A 15,900-nucleotide genomic window follows, 5' to 3' on the forward strand; every position below is an offset into this window, starting at 1 on the left:
AACATGTTAAACCCAAAAGAGCTCCAAAGAGCTGCTGCCTGCGCCCCTCTCATCCCCCGCTGTGATAGCAGTCAGATCTCCCCACACCAGCTTTCACAATTTAAAAAGAGTGCAGATGTGCCGGGCTCCACCAACACAGCCACATCATTCATTTACAGCGATCTGTGAGTGAATAAGCTGCAACCACTATCTCCCACCTCGACAGAGGGCTTTTTGGTTTCAATAAAATGCAAGGTCGCTGGTGATTGCTCTCATAGATCATTGATCTTCCTACTCTCCAGTAACTGTTTGCCCATATGGGAGGTGCGGGCAGACTGCTATACTGAGATTCTGCAGGAGCCTGACCTTGCACCCGTGTTCTGCTGTTCGTAAGTGCAATGCTCTGCACGCTCCAAAAAAAAATATGTTTTACTTGCAAAATATGTGTGCATTCATTTGAATTTTTTTAAAAGATGTACTTGGCCTTTAAAGGCTCAATACACCTTTTATGTCAACTTGGCTGTGCAAGTAGTTTAAATTATACCATGTTTTTTGTAAAAAAAAAAAAAAAAACACAGCCCTACGGCGGCCCTAGCAACATATCACTTGCTTGCGAACATAAAAAGTTGGGCAGCTCCCGCCCTCTGTTCAGACCATGCCACTCCTCCTGCAATCTGCCTTTCAATGCTGAGGTAGGACTTTGAAAGAGAGTCTGTAATTGCCTGGAGGGCTGTGATATAAGAATGGCGGGGGGGGGGGTGTGATTGCAAGCAGGCCCCTGATGTAATTAGGAGGACTGATGTAAAGGATGGGAGGGCTGTGATGTGAAGGTAGTTGGTTATATAATGAGAGGCGACTGAGAACACTGATTTAAGGGGGGCTCTGATGTAGAGGGATGGGGGAAAGTTGTGATATGAGAGATCTGGGTCATAGCACAAACATGAAATTCAGACTTCTGCCAGAAGAATATTTTACTGACTGGTCTTTTCTTTATCGTACATCACGGGACACATAGTCTTTAATCATTACTATGTGGGTTATATTCCACCTTCAGGTGCTGGACACTGGTTTAATCAATTAGAACATGAAGTTCCCTCCCTATATAACCCCTCCCATACTGGGAGCACCTCAGTTTTTTCACCAGTGTCTAAGGTGTTGGTCACGAGTAAACATGTGCTCTAAGGAGCTCCACTGGAGGGATCCATGCTGGATTTAAAAAGCCTCCAATGAATCCGGATCCGTCCAAGGTGCTTCATAGCCAAAGTGGACTGTACCCAGGCCTCGGTACGAAGAACGAGGTTTTGCCTAAAATGCTTCTCTCTGAGAGCTGGACCCTGGGTTCCAGAGCATTGGTCGATGCCAAAGACCAAATGTTTTTTCTGTTGCCAGGGTGCTATATAGGTCCAGGGGAGAGTTGACCTGCTATGGACCCCAGTCCCTGAAGGTCTGAGACAAAGCCCACGGTGAGGGGTGAAGGCTGGGCCTCTTGCTTTGCAATACCCTTCAGCGTGGAAAGGTAAGTGGAGGTACCTACGGGACTTGGTCCGACAGTAGGTTCTCCATTGGTCTTGCCTATTTTTATGCTTCTATGCATGGGCAACTTAACCACTATGTCTTCTGAGACAGGATGGCTCTGGCACCCATATACCTCCCCTAGTTGGTCCTAGTCCTCTGCTGAAGGGGTTATTGGGTCTTGCCTATAATACATGTGTGCCTGGGCAAAGAAACCACTATGTCTGTTGAGAAAGGATGGCTGTAGTACCCATAGATCTCCCCTTCAGGAGGCTGGTACCCCTAAGTCCTATGCAAAGGATTGTCATGAGTATGTCTTATCTGTTTTCCACCACTAAAGGCAGTAAAAGGACATGCATGGTGTTTCACTTACCATGCTTTCCAGAAACGGAAGCTCAAGGTTAGCTGATCTATGGTGCAGCTTACTTCCTCCGCTTCAGGCTCTGCCACAATGGGGGGGGGAGTCCCTCGTAGTCCGGGTCCACGGCACTCCTTGGGGGATCTCCCTCTCCCCCGCCTCCACCATTCCCCTACGCGTGCGTGCGCGTTTTGTAGGCGGTGGGATGATGTGGTTGCCGCTGGCGCACGCGCATGTCAGAGCTCTGTAAAGCCAGGGGGACACAGTAGCTTGGGCACGTAAACACCTTGTGGATATTGGATACAGATTCATCTAAGACACCTACTCAGCATCTGGCTGTGCAGATTAGCAGGCATTATTTGCTAGACTAAGATCAGCTGTTGATGCACCAGGGTTAACTTCCTCTGCTTTTGGCTTAGGACTTTTTTGTCTCCCCATAAAGGAGGGTTCAGGGGTAGGAAGGGGTATTACCACCTGAATCTGGTGTCCCTTTATCATGCTTGCATGATACTATCCTAACCTGTAGAGACTTAAGACTCACATAATGAGCTATCAGCCCTGTCATGCCGCGCGTACACACGGTCGTTTTTTTTGATGAAATATAACAACGTTTTTAAAAACGTCATTTAAAATGATCGTGTGTGGGCTTCACATCGTTTTTCGTCTTCTAAAAAACGACCAAAAATTTTTTTGAACATGCTTAAATTTTTTATGTCGTTTTTCAAAATGATGTTTTTGTGTCATAAAAAATGATCATGTGTGGGCTAAAACGATGTTTTAAACCCGCGCATGCTCAGAAGCAAGTTATGAGACGGGAGCTTGAATGGAACAGAGTGCCGTCGTACGTGTTCTATGTAACCGTGCTTTTCTAGAGCATTTTCAGAAAACTATGGTGTGTGGGCAACGTCGTTTTTTATGATGAAGTTGGAAAAATTTAGTTTTTTTTCATGATGAAAAATGTTGTTTTATTTCATCACAAAAAAAGGATCGTGTGTACGCGGCATCAGGCGTTGAGCCTCCCCCAACATTGCAGTCACTCTGCATATGTTTTGTTGCATTGCATTTATGGGTCTATAAGAGGTTAACTGCTATATTCACAGCATCCTCACAAGCAGAAAACAGGGTGTGTCCCTTTCCCTGCTCTAATTCCTCAAACCAGGGGATTGAAAGACCTGAGGATGAAGGTTCACTGTCAGATAACAGGTGTCAGCCTAATGAGGAGAAAACTATTAGAAGCCCACAAGCTCTGGTTGCAGCTGCAGTGTTTTTCTGAGATTCAAGCTGCATATAACTTCCCTCAGCCTAGACGGCCAGAGCCTCTGTCTCTATAAAGTCCTCATCCTGGTGTTGGCTTCAGGCTATCCGAATGCACAACTGGTGTGTGCACAGTTGCTGCTGTGCACATGGCTAACGTTGCAGGTTTGCTGAGTCGCACATCTGCAGAGCATAACTGCCTCTTTACCAGTCCGCATGTTTGCATGTTCAAAATGCATGTGGGGTAAAAACCGGTAACAAAGCATGTTTTATTGTTGATCACATAAATATACATGTTTTTTTGTTTGTATGATTTCACATGGTCACTTAGGGGAGTGTAATCACAGCAAAGTGCCTAAAATCGCATACAATGCTTAAAGTGCATAAAGATGCAGGATCTCACATGGTTACCTGATAACACGAGTCCTCGATTATCCAAGGATGTTTGGTCACACAGAGAGGCTTGTTTCCACAGGAATGCCTAAGATCGCATAAAGATGCTTAAGTGCATAAGGATGCAGGATCACACATGGTTACTTGATAACCAGAGTCCTTGATCACCCAAGGATATTTGGTCACCCAGAGAGGCTTGTTTCCACAGGAATGCCTACAATTGCATAAAGATGCTGGAGTGCATAGAGATGCGGGATCACACATGGTTACCTGATAATCCGAGTCCTTGATTTCCCAAGGATATTTGGTCATACAGAGAGGCTTGTTTCCACAGAAATGCCTAAAATCGCATAAAGATGCTGGAGTGCATAAAGATGCTGGATCACACATGGTTATTTGATCACCCGAGTCCTGGATTACTCAGGCATGTTTGGTCACACAGAGAGCCGCAGAAATGCTAAAAATCGCATTAAAATACTTAATTGCATAAAAATGCTGGATCGCACAGGGGTGCTCGATCATACAAGAATCCTTGGTCACACAAGGGTACTTGTTCGCACAGGAGTGCTTAAGATGCAAAGATGTTGGATCACATGAAAATTGCTGAATCGCATAAGGATGCATGTTTGCCTAAATTTTGCGTTATGAGGCATGATAATTAGGTTTCCTTAATTATACAGGATTCCTTGGCCTTACATAGGAATACGTGTCTGCAGGGGTATGTGTTGCACAATCCTGCATAACACGTTCATAGCGCATACTTGTTTGGCAAGATGCTTGTTCATAGCTCACATGCTATATGTATGCGTGTATGCAGCACACCCCCTTTGTTATGTTTTTGCCAAAAACATATTTGTATGATTTCATGTTTCCATGATCACACACTTCCATGAACACACGCTTCCATAGAGGAATATGGGCTTTAAAAAAATTGCCACATGCACATATGGGGAGCTATTTGCAGGTGTGTTTATTTACGAGGCTGCTAGGGCCCGCCTCAAGAAAGTCTAAAGGCCCAGGGTATAGCAGTAATGGCATACCGAAGCAAACTCCTGCTGACAGATCAGTCAGTAGCATGGCTGGGCCTAGGGGAGTCCAGCATGGTTAAATATCTGGAACTCCTGGGTTACAATCCCAGTCTAGTGGGAATATGCTGGCTTCATTCAGAGACAGTTCCCTATGCTCAGTTTTATTCAAAGCTGATATAAACATTATTCGGTCGGCCTGGAACAAGTGGATCCTAACCTAGCATTATCCTAAGAGTCTGGTCCCAGGGATATGCTGGAATTTCAGTGGATGGTTCTTAACTGAATGATGGACAGAAGGGAAGATCCTTCATACCCGTTACCTGGGAGCAGGTTGCGAGGGCTGGCCTCTAGGGATAGAATCCAGGCCTGGAAGAGACCACGGCTCAGGGAAGGTGATCAAGCTCCAAGGGAGCCTTATCTGTCAGCCTTCTAAGAGCTATGGATGGAGCATCTGGCTTAATGGCCTGAGCGTTCAAGTAACAGGGTTGCTCCGTCTGAATACAATCTGACAATGCCTCTCTAGTGGTTTGCTTTGTTTACCAGGGAGGAGCTTGTGCCTTGCCTACTGACAATCGTAATTTCATGGAATACTAGATTGGCAGGCGATTCGCTAGAGCCGTCTACAATTATGTCCGGGGGATTAACCTTTACACCCCGACTTTTTTCTGACCAAATGTCACAGAAACGGTACCCTGTACATAAGGGGTGTTGACGTCCAGGTTCAACAAGAAATGTAACAACTTTGTGTCAAGGACAAATAATCCACCAGCATGCGGAACAGATGTGTTAGTGATCCTGGGGGACCAGTCGTCGCTGGTTTATGTGTTTTCTCCCCCCAGGGCCTCAACTTTCGTGGATTCCATGCTACATCAGAAGAACAGAAGCTGACCTAATTGCTCCGGCATAGCCCATACGACCTGACTGTGCAGGGACAGCAGAGGTGATCGTAGAGGAACCAGGGCCCCTTACGGCTTGTCCAGCCCTGCTTTGCAGGATTACATCCTGTCTTGCATACAGGGGTATTAATGGTCTGGCTGTTATAGCCCGCATTGTTGAGGATCGGGGCTTTCAGAATCAGCGGCAATTACCGTGATTCATACAGGAGAGCTGGCCTCCAGGACCACATATCCTAGGATCTGGAAGGCCCATGTTCCTGGTGTGAAACCAAGGGGTGGCATTCTTGGTAGTGTGTCTTAGGAAGGATTCTTGCCTTCCTACATTGAAAAGGAGATGGAGCTAGCCTTAATTTCCATCAAGGATTCGATCTCGGCATTGTCAATATTTTCAAAGGTTGCTTGTGTCACACTCTCTTGATCCGGGCCGTTATACAAGGGTTGACGTGTATAAGTCCGCCAGTTAGGTCGCCCTTAGGCTCGGAAGATTGGATCTAGTTGTGTCAGCTTACAAGGTCAGCACCTTGGGCTGATGCACCATATTCCCTTCATTCTTCTAAGGAGGGAATTGGTGTTCTTGGTTGCGGTTGCATCTGCAAGAAAGTATTGGCAACTTTCTTTGTATAGAGCCATACTTAATTATTTTCACAAGAAGGGCGATGTTAAATCTTCACCCAACCTTATTTACTAGAAGAATCTAGTGTTCTTTTGAATCCAAGATATTCTTGCCTTCCTTTTTTTCAAGACCTTGGTCCGCGGAAGGAAGGTTATTGCTTTTCTCTCAATAGAGATGAGAGCAGTTAAAGATCTATCTGAAGGTTTTCAGATATAGAAACCTAACGTTTTGTTTTGCTGCCAGAAGACCCTAGATGTGGGCAGGCAGTGTTCAGATCAGCTATTAAAATGGCTACATGCTCTCTCGTTAGAGTAAGAGAGGTCAAGACCTGTTTGAAGCGGCTGCTCGGATACGGAAGACTGATGTTGTTGCGCTACCAGGAGGCCCCAGCAAGGGGCAGGCAACGTCTAAATCAACTATTGTCAAATGTTGATTCATCAGGTTATTATTCAGGCTTATGGTTAAAGAGAGGGCTTCCCTCTGTTTCTGTTGGGGTGCACCCTACCAGGATAGTAAGCACTTCTTGCGGGGCGCATTACCAAGCTTTTGTGACTCAGATTAGCCAGGCCGCAACTCGGTCGTTTGTGCTTACGTTCACTAAATCCTATCAAGTGAACATAAGACAGCAGGAGGATTCAGCCTTTTTTTGGGCACAAGATGCTGCAGGCAGCATCAGAGGTCCTCATGTCTGATGGCAGTCTGCCTTGTTGGTGTCTCCCTCCCCTCAGTAGGAATTGCTTTAGGACGTCCCACATAGTAATGATTAAAGACTCTGTGTCCTGTGATGTACGATAAATAAAATAGGATTTTTTATTACAGCTTACCTGTAAAATCATTTTCTTTGAGTACATCACGGGACACAGAGTTTCCACCCCTCTTGTTTGGGGATATTGGGACACTTATTGCTTTGCGACAAAAACTGAGGTGCTGCCAGTATGGGAGGGGTTATATAGGGAGGGAACTTCCTGTTCTAATTGATTAAACCAGTGTCCAGCACCTGAAGGTGGAATATAACCCACATAGTAATGATTAAAGCCTCTGTGTCCCATGATGTACTCAAAGAAAAGGATTTTACAGGTAAGCTGTAATAAAAAATCCTATTTTTTGTATGTTTTAATTTCGTACCCACTGGAGTAGATGATAGTGTCAAGATTGTCAGAAAAGTAACCATGGCTTTTTAAGAATTTGCATCACCATCACTTGAACATTGTCCTGGCAGCCATTTTTCCACAGCTGCATGCCATAACTATGTATCAATAATGATGTACAATGTTACAGTAAAGAAGAAAAGCACAGTCATCTGTTTTCTCCTGATATAGAAATCTTCCACATGTGTGATTCACCAGCCTGTGGTCTGGGATGGGGAAGGTTTTATGATTCTGTGGACATGAATTCCCATATTAGCTGACTCTCCAGCACCTTTTTTCCGGAGTCACAGCCAGCAGCACACAGCAGTAAATTGCTTTCCTCTCTGTCTTGCAAAATATCAGGTGCAAAGTTGTTTCCAGCTGTGCTAGGCGTACTTTACCACACCAGTCTTAGAATGTGTGATATCACATTAGCTGTAATAGAAGATGGCAAGCAGCTTTTAAAATTGGGGTGTGGGGGGGTAATCATTTCCTCAGGTTTGGTTTGGAAAAACAATTGGAGCTCATTTATAACTCTGTGCCAGAGCAGTGTACTTTAGCCAATTTCATTTTTTAAATGTTTGCCTTCAATTTGCAATGTGACTGGTTGCCATGGGCAGTACCTTAAGCTAACTTTACTACGTGGATCACTTGGAATTTAAAGGGATCCTATCATTATAGATTCATAGGATCTGCAATTGCTGACTTGTTTATGAAGGTACAAGCCTCAAGGCTTTTATCCTTATCGCCCCTTGTGTCACCACTTGTTGGGCAATTGTCCAGCAATAAGCATGAATGTAGGAGTTGAGTCAACCCTTCATGGGCATTTATATTCTTGTAATAGGTCAGTGACTCTGCAAGTTCTGGTTGAAGGATAAAGCCCTGTACACACGATTGGTTTGTCTGATGAAAACGGACCGATGGACCGTTTTCAGCGGACAAACCGATCGTGTGTGGGCCCCATCGGTTTGTTTTCCATCAGTGAAAAAAAAAATATAACATGTTTTAAAATTCTCCTATGGTTAAAAAACCCATAGAAAAAAACGATCGTCTGTGTGGAAGTCCATCTCAGCACGTCGTACTGTTTTACGTCACCGCGTTTGGACACGGTCGGATTTTGGACCGATGTTGTGCAAGCAAGACTGATGAAAGCCAGTTTCATCGGATATCCAATGAAAAAATCCATCGGATTAGATTCCATCAGATATCCGATCGTGTGTACAGGGCTTAAGAACAGCATCCCTGGAGCTTGAATCTTCAAAAACAATTCTCAGCTCTGACAGCTCCGAATATTTATTTGTTGACTCTTTCCTTAACTCTTTTTTTTATTATTATATTCAAGCTATGATAGCTTAGTTGTATAGATTCAGATGAAGAAGAAAAAAAAAAGAAAAGAATTAGCGCACATTGTGTCCACTAAAAATAGTTTGTTCTTTATTCCATATCAGCACTGATGTTAGACAAGAAGGCCTGGCTCTCAGTTTCCACTCTAATTCATCCTAAAGATGTTTCTGTTTGGTTGAGGACAGAACTCTGTGCAGACCAGTCAAGTCCTTCCACTCCAAACTCTCTCACCCATGTCTTTATGGACCTTGCTTTGTGCACTGTTCCAAATAATTTGGTTTAGGGGGTTTATGGTGTGGGGTTGTTCTTCAGGGGTTGGGATTGGCCCCTTGGTTCCAGTGAAGGGAATTCTTAAGGCATCAGCATACCAAGACATATTGGATATTTTCATGCTCCAAACTTTGTGGGAACAGTTTGGGGGTGTCAACTTCCTGTTACAACATGACTGTGTACCAGTGCACAAAGCAAGGTTCATAAAGACATGGATGAGCGTGTTTCGGGTGGAGGAATTTGAATGACCTCAATTTAATGGAAAAACTTTGGGAAGAATTAGAGCAGAGACTACAAGCCAGGCCTTCTCGTCCACATGAGTGCCTGACCTCACAAATATGCTTCTGGAAGAATGGTCAATCATTCCCATAGACACACTCCTAAACCTTGTGAACACTTTTCCCATAAGAGTTGAAGCTGTTATAGCTGCAAAGGGTGGGCCAACTCAATATTGAACCCTACGGTCGAAGGACTGGTACGCCATTAAAGTTCATGTGCATGTAAAGCCAGGTGTCCCAATACTTTTGGTAATCTAATGAATTACCAATCCTAACTTAATCCCTCTCACATATTGATGATGGGTATCACAGACAAACAGGCTGCCATAAAACACGATTTTGCCATTATGTAATGACCAATTGTTGATCAATAAATTGTTCAATGGACATAAATGGATCAGTTTTTCCTTTATTTGTCAAATATGCCTAGTGCAAACAGTTTGAGCAAGAAACACTATAACCTTTCTGTTACTTTGATGTTTTGGCTCTAAAAAGTTGAAACCAATTTTCTAATTGTACCCATTAACTGTGCGAAAAACAAACAAACTGTCCACATGACCGATTTTTGAAGCATTTTTCAGCTAGTGTATGGCCAGCATAACTCTATATTTATATTTAAGCATCTCCATTTTGAAGCATACTGTATATAGCAGTGGATAAATCAAGGGCAGGTATCCCTGGAGGGAGCCCACCCCTCCTTAGAATCTTAAAGGATAAGTTCACCTATAGGAGCATATTACAGCGATATTTAGGGTGTAACATGGAGCATGCTCCAATGCACCTGCCTTACCTGCCAGTGCTCCCTGCTCTGTGACAGTGGGTGGGGGTTCCTCTCAATCCACCCACTGTCACTTTTTAAAACTGTTAGGCTGTGCAGGTCTCCGCCTACACAGCTGTGTCATTCATTCACAAAGTTCTGTGAATGAAAAAACTACAAATACCGTTAAACATCTGTTTGCATGCTCGTAGTCCATTTTTCCTTTAGCTTTGTAACTGAAAGCCCGTACAAGGATACAAGCACAAAACTAGAGGAAGACTGGGCAGGAACCTGACATTGCACCCACTATCTGCTGATAAAGGGTGCAATGCTCTGCAGACTCCAGGAAAAAGCAACTCTATATACATCCCTTGCACAGGTGTATGCTGTAGTACACGCATGTGAAGGAGGCTTAATTCTCTTACTAGATCAACAAAGAATAGGCTCAAACATCATTCCTGGATTCATAAAGACTGGCTCAGGTGCATTTTTCACAAGTGTCTCTCATGCCTACGAAAATTGTTGAAGGATGTGCCAAATTCATGTACCTGTCTAGAAATTGTGAATAGGGGGGTAGTGCTGCGCTGTGAGTGGGGAGTGGGATAATGTGCAAAGGAAATATGGCAGATCCTAATATATGGAAAGATAAGGTCTGACTAATAATCACAATCACAGTAAAAATGATAATAATATGCCATAACAAGTGAATAACATCAAAGTAAACGTGCTACAGTGCAGCCAAGGCTAGCTGCCAAATAATGAAGTAGTACAAAGTGACAGTGCAAGTGTCATAAAGTGCAATATAATGGTACCAAATGTACTGATACACAATGGGGTGTACAGCGTGCAAACTACAACACACAGCGGTGACTGCAATAACACTAAATTAAATGTCCATACAGCAGATAGCTGTAACCATAACAGCAGGAGAAAATCCAAAAAAAAAGTGCTGGTGTAAATGCCAAAGTGACGTGAAACAAGGTTAATTCCCGGTGTTTACTTTAGAGTAAGTGAGGATGTCCCCTTACCTTACTGCTGTAAGGTAACAGCGTAAAAACCCAGGTACACTTTTCTGGTCAAATCCAAATACGGTATCATCCAAAAGGGCTGTAATTGGAAAAATAGATCCCTCTCGGTAGTCACGTCCAACCAGTGACAGTGACTCGCACCCAGGGAGATAAAAGTGCCAATAGTGCAGTATCGTTTAAAAAAAGGATTTATTCAAACAAGATAATACACTGGGTACTCACATTGTAGTGATAAAAAAACAGGCATATAAAAACAGGGCGTTCGCCGACGTCACCACCGGTACCTCTAATGGGCTCTATGTTATACTCATATGCGCATTCGTCACTTCTCGTGACTTCTTCAGGAGTAGTTAGAGAAAAAAAGAGGGTGCTATTATATAGGGTGGCTTGTTAATAAGACTGGAAGTGGGGCACTGAGCTACTTGCGTAAACCGGAAGTAGGGCAGTCGCCATTTTGACTACCGAGAGGGATCTATTTTTCCAATTACAGCCCTTTTGGATGATACCGTATTTGGATTTGACCAGAAAAGTGTACCTGGGTTTTTACGCTGTTACCTTACAGCAGTAAGGTAAGGGGACATCCTCACTTACTCTGAAGTAAACACCGGGAATTAACCTTGTTTCACATCACTTTGGCATTTACACCAGCACTTTTATTTTGGATTTTCTCCTGCTGTTATGGTTACAGCTATCTGCTGTATGGACATTTAATTTAGTGTTATTGCAGTCACTGCTGTGTGTTGTAGTTTGCACGCTGTACACCCTATTGTGTATCAGTACATTTGGTACCATTATATTGCACTTTATGACACTTGCACTGTCACTTTGTACTACTTCATTATTTGGCAGCTAGCCTTGGCTGCACTGTAGCACGTTTACTTTGATGTTATTCACTTGTTATGGCATATTATTATCATTTTTACTGTGATTGTGATTATTAGTCAGACCTTATCTTTCCATATATTAGGATCTGCCATATTTCCTTTGCACATTATCCCACTCCCCACTCACAGCGCAGCACTACCCCCCTATTCTCTATTTGCTCCTGGTTTGATACACCATACAGTGCAGCAGCTGTACCCCTCCCCTTTTCCCCATTCCCCCACTCTTGTGGTAAGCGCGGTAATACTCACTCCATCATGTCTAGAAATTGTACTGTCTAGAACTTGTACTTGAATTTGGCTCATGCTGCTCCACTTTTAGAATGGACGCAAGACACTTTTCGCAAAATCTGTCTGTATGTTTTCTCTCTCTACGCCAAAAAAGAGTTGGTCTTAATTGGCTCCTCTTTTATATACAAGCCTCATTTTTTAAACTAAACCTTGGTGTGGCACTTCTATTTTCACACTAAGAAATTATTTATTTAGTGGTATCAGGACAGATCAGAAGAGTTTTTTTTTTTTTTTTGTTTTTTTTTTATAGCAGGTAGAGCTGTTTTTAGCTACTGTTCAGTATATGAAAAGAGTTAATTGCTTTATCGTTTTAAGCTTTGTCTTCAGTTTATCACGTCATTTTGGTATCTTAAGGGGGCCATACACTATACAATCTTATTGTACTATTTCCTTTAGCTAAATCATCAGACATACAGGGCAATTATGAAGTCAGAAAGTCCACTGTCTATTTAACCACAGTTAAATTCACTGTAATCCTCTGCAAGTAAATTTCACCGAGCTCCTCACGTGTTCTGGGAGGGTCTGCTTCCTAAAGTTTGTGCTATGTAATTTTACTCTTTCCTTCTGCTTGACATATCACCAGTCATATTGAAACTTTTAAGGCACGGTGATTTTTTTAACAGAAACATTTTTATTAAACAAATCAGCATTACAATACAGTCAGCATCCGACATTCAAATATTGCTTAGTTACAGTATCAATTTGAAATATCCATATTGAGCATCCTACCAATCCATACAAAATATAATTTCTACCATTTCTCAAGCGGTGATAATTCCCAAGAATATTCTCATCTAGGTTCGGTCCTTGATAACCTTAGTGTACCCGATCTGGGGGGCGGGGAAAGCCTTCAACTGTCTAGCCTGTTTATTAAATTAGTTGTTATTTGGTATGGTTGGGTGTCACCCGGGGGGAACCCATCATTTGGTCCCCTACCTCTCCGTCTCCTTATCCACCTGTGTCCACCCATGCAGCCCACACCTTATCAAATTTAGCTGGGCATTGCCTGTTCTCGTATGTGAGCTTGTACAAGGGAAGTACTAAATCAACCGCCTTTTGCCAGGCTTTCAGTGTAGGGGGGGGGTTCTGCTGACGTCCAGTGGATCATTATCTCCCTCCTGGCATAGAATAGTGAAAAAGTAACGCAGAGTTGAGAATACCTGTCCTCAAACTCCCCTAAGTAGCTCAGCAGGAGCACCATTGGTTCCCTTGGCACCAGAGTCCACAGCAGTTCGATCAGTTTCCCTGCTTCGTGTTCCCAGTAGGTTTGGATTTTAGGGCAGGCCCATGCTAAATGCAAGAATGTGCCTATTTATGTGTTGCATCTGGGGCATGAAGGGTCTAAATTCTGGCCGCTATCATGGATGGGATATAGGTTGATATACAGTCCTCCCATTTGCCTTCTCCCAGGGCCGGGATGTCCTCTCTCCAAGGCAGGGTAATTTAGTAGCTATGCTTCGGAGCAACCAGGCATTAATATGCAAGAGGAATTAAGTTGGGATTGGTAAAATCTCTCCTCCATTACTTGGTAAAGAAAGAAGGGTTTACTCAGAGATGATACCCTCACTAAACCCCTCTGAACTATTTATAAGGCCATGTCTCCCTCTGTCCACTAGGGGCTGTAAACTCTTAAATATAAATGGGCACTAGATGCCCCTAGCTTAGATGATGAAGGTTGGGAGGAAATATAAGAATGACATTTTTACAGCTGGTTTCCTCAAAGGACAGGGTGATTCAGTACAAACTCCTACATCTATCTCACACCTGCACGTTTACACAGAATTTATCCCTCCATTTCTGCAGAGTGTTGGCGGTGTGCAGCAAACTTTATCCACATCTTTTGCCAATGCCCTTGCATCCAAGCTTTTTGGGAAGCGGTGGTCTCGGTCATACCACTATTCATGTTCCCTGGACCGTGGAGGTTTGGTGGACACTCTGGCTCATCTTCACGCCTCCAGGAAGCTGATAGGATTATTATTGTTCTATGCAAGAAAAATTATTCTTCAGTGGAAATCCTCATCTGCTCCAACCCTTACCTTGGGGAAAAAGTTCATTAATGTTAATTTACCTCTGTACAAGGCCACCTATTTGGCGAGAGGATGCCCTAAAAAATTCCACAAGGTTTGGAACATTTGGGTAGTGGATCTGTCTACTAATACTAACCCTGAATCTTAGTTAGTGGATTACCTTACAAATGAATAGGTGAACAATTATAAGTAGTTGAACCAACCCACATCCAATCCACATGTCTAATGCTGCCTACACACAATCAGGATTTTGCCCAACCAAAAGCTCATCGGAATTCCGACAAATTCCATCGGAGTAAAACAGAACATGTTCTATATTTAAACTCCGATGGAATTCATCGGAATTTCCAATGGAAATTCTTCGATGGGGCATACGGAATTTCCTATGGAAAAAGTCTGTCTGATTTTTTTCCATCGGAAATTCCGATTGTGTGTATGCGGCATAAGAGTTTCTTCTTGGAAGTTACTGGAGCATGTCGTTTTATCCTAGTGCCAATAGCGTTTTACTTTTTATACCGTTTTTTTTTTTTTTTAAGGTTTCCATATAACCACAATACCCAGCCTGGTGCATTACAATTAAACCTGGATGAACAATTCAAACCCCTAGCTGCATTCTCTGTTTGCATTTCAGGGTTGACTGGAGGGGCTACTTTGGTAAAAAAAAGACTTTGCAGCATATTGCTCAGATATTCTTTAGAAAAGGGAACAGTTTCAAGACTGTTTAATTTGCTAATGGAGCCCATTCAATCAAGTGTTGTATGTTAGCACAGGTATGGAAGTTTTAGCTTTCCTGTATGGAGGCCGCTTTCACATGTCTTTCCTTTGCTGCTGGAGAGCACAGTGCAGCACAAACATTTCCTGCCCAGGGCTGCTTAATTTGGCTGTGACCTCGCTGTAAGCTGGCAGAAGCCTGAGCAAAGGGTGGGGCAAAGTGTTTGGGAAATTGCTTTTGGCAATTGAAAAATGAGCTGGTGCAATTTAATACAACACCATGAGACTAGAAAGCAAATGTAAAAACAATCGTTTTTCTAAGCACAGTGAACACATTTCTACCAGATTGTCAATAAGAAACCCACATGTTTGTTTCCAGGCAGTGGAAAATTGATGTTACATACTAGATTAGGAACATTTTTCTTTTAATATATCTATATAAATATATTTCGGTGTTCTTTGTTTGGTTGTAATAAACGTGAGGACTATTTTTGTACCCAGTGGAGTATTCCAATCTGTCAACCCTTGCAAATTAGAAACCTGAATAAACACATGTTAAAACACATATTAATTTAGAAATGTATGTATGACAACTGGAGGAAAAGGTAATTTCAGCCCACAGCAACCAATCATCTCTTAGCCTTTTTCAAAACTGTACTAGACTACTGGCAAGTAGCCTTTCCTTGTTAGTGAGGACACTTCTAGTTTCTTTTCCCCACTTCTATACACAATTTGCCTTACTAACAGTGCTCTTCAATAAGTTTATTGGGTTAAATTTTAGATTTACATTACAGTTATGCTGATGCCTACACAACATTAGCAGTTCAGTGTTTGCCTACTTAAATCGATATTAAGCCTAGGTTCACACTGCTGCGAATTAAAAATTGCGGTAAAATTCGCGATTTTACCGCGATTTTGCCGCGATTTCGGCCGCAATTTAATGTAAATCGCGGCCCGAATTCGCAAAAAGTAGTGCAGGAACTACTTTTTGAAATCGCAGATGCGGCGTCGCACTGATTAGGACAGTGCCATTGCCGGCAAATGCCGCCGATTTGAGATGCGATTTGACATGTCAAATCACATCTCAAATCGTTCCAAATCGTACCCAGTGTGAACCAGGGCTAAAGCCTTTTTCTTTTTAAATAACAAACAT

At 42.9% G+C, this 15,900-nt stretch overlaps 1 protein-coding gene across 1 annotated transcript in view; it reads left to right on the forward strand.

The window, feature by feature from the left end:
• The window catches only part of VPS13B (vacuolar protein sorting 13 homolog B), a 1,252,356-nt gene that overhangs the window by 674,965 nt on the left and 561,491 nt on the right, over positions 1–15,900 (forward strand).

This window comes from Rana temporaria, chromosome 5 (assembly GCF_905171775.1).
Source record: "Rana temporaria chromosome 5, aRanTem1.1, whole genome shotgun sequence".
NCBI lineage: Eukaryota > Metazoa > Chordata > Amphibia > Anura > Ranidae > Rana > Rana temporaria.